Consider the following 1939-nt stretch of genomic DNA (forward strand, 5'->3'; position numbering starts at 1 on the left):
TCAATAATTAAGCTTTAGAGCTTGTGTCGGTAAGGTAGATGCCATCAAATTTTACTCTTTTTTATGTAATTTCTATAGAATATAAATTTTTTGATGAGAGACTCTACGAGAACATGTTTGATTAGCGTCTGCTCGTTTTTTGTATAGTTTAGAATTAAAATTTTTAATCGATATAATTTTAACATTAGAATTGTTTTTTAACGACGAAGACGTCGAAGGTAAGGATAACATTCGTGATTTTTATCATTTCGACACAAATGTGATCTTATAATAAGATTATTTCATTTTTTTCTTTCTCATTTTTCATTCTCATTCCATTTCTTTATTTACAGTTCCCATAATACTACACAATGTTTTTGATTTGAATAACTTCAATTGATATTCATCGAGAAGATTTAACATTTCTAATGAATCTACTTAAGAGATAAACATTTTCTATACTGTATGTTGCTGAAATATATAGTTATTGATTTACTTAATTTATAAGTGTGAATGTATTACAAAAATATATTGGATGAAAAATATATAATTATATATTATAATAATTATATATATAAATATATGAGATATGTAATTCAATTATATATTATAATATAATAATAATTAGAAAAAAGTAATGATTTCAATAAAAACTCACCGCTATTATTTGTCTTCTCATCTCTATCAGATTTTTCATTATTTTTGACGATTCGCGCAAGCTTGAAAAAGTTGTAGGAAATTCATCAGCATGGTCTTTCACGTATTTATTCGATAATAAGTCAGCATAATGCGTTGATACTTTATAATCTGATGGCCAATCATCGTATATCGTATTTCTCAAGAAGTTTCTTTTTCATTTTTTGGTTCCGCCGGTGGATATGTTTTAACCTCATTTGATTTTTCTAATAGCAATAATAAATGACTATACTCGCATTTCAATTTGTCAAATAATAAAATTATTAAAAAAAAAAAAAAAAAAGTAACCTATTGTATAATTATGCGTAATTACTTACTTAAAACAGAAGAAATATCAATTTCTTTGATACCTTCATCCGAAGAAACATTAATTACTTCATAATTTCTTTATTCGCGATACTTTGTATCGAAAAAGATGATTTGATTTTTTAGAAATTAAAGACGGTAAAGGTAGAAGATTATCGTGATCAATATATTTAATATCACGGTATACGTTCGGACTTTCAAATAATGTACACGTAGATTCACGTTGATATTTTTCGTTTGTAGATTTGTTATCTAATACTTCTAGTACATTCACGTTTGTAGATTTGTTTTTTAATTTTGGTACATTCACGTTTTTCTAATTTCTTTTAATAAATTGTATTTCCGATTCGCTAACGGACGTTGATGATACGACGAATCTTCTTCCTCTTTTATTAACACATCTAATTTTTTATTGTTAGGTTTAATTTTGGAAAAATTTTTTTTACGTTTAATCTGTTTCTTATTATCAAATGTATGTCCTTAATACTAGTTTCATTTTTTGCTTTACGCTGTCCGACGAGGTACACTTTATATACGAAATCGATCATGAACTACTGACAATATCACGTTTAATGGGAGTGCTAATAATTTTAGTTACCGTTTTTACATTTTGGATGTAAAATAAAATTCTTCGATGTTACGTTTACAATGACTAAATACGATTTGACTTCATCTCTATGGAACATTATATTATATACTACATACAAGTTTTTATTTCCTTTTTAACACAAGTTAGAGTTTTTTCTAAGTTTTTTAAATATATATATTCATATGTAGGAGTGGTAGTAACAGTAGCTTAAAAACAAAAGCGCGTGAGTGACGATTAACGACCATGAATAAGAAACATAAGATAAACAACCGACAGTCGGTAGGAAGAAAAAGTGCGTGTTGGGTCCGTGTGAGAATGTGTATGAAAGTACGTTGTAAGATGAAGAAGATCGTTCTATTTCAAATATTT

The 1939-nt window shown here is 26.8% G+C and overlaps 1 long non-coding RNA gene across 1 annotated transcript; it reads right to left on the reverse strand.

Annotated features, from left to right (window-relative positions):
* Positions 1–292: 292 nt before the first annotated feature.
* LOC122523793 lies at positions 293–680 on the reverse strand. Its single transcript, XR_006305379.1, has 2 exons — positions 638–680; positions 293–450 (listed from the first exon to the last, which is right to left on the reverse strand). It is a non-coding gene; the product is annotated as an uncharacterized LOC122523793 (long non-coding RNA).
* Positions 681–1939: the final 1259 nt, after the last annotated feature.

Source organism: Polistes fuscatus, unplaced genomic scaffold (assembly GCF_010416935.1).
Source record: "Polistes fuscatus isolate 324 unplaced genomic scaffold, CU_Pfus_HIC Scaffold65, whole genome shotgun sequence".
Classification (NCBI taxonomy): domain Eukaryota; kingdom Metazoa; phylum Arthropoda; class Insecta; order Hymenoptera; family Vespidae; genus Polistes; species Polistes fuscatus.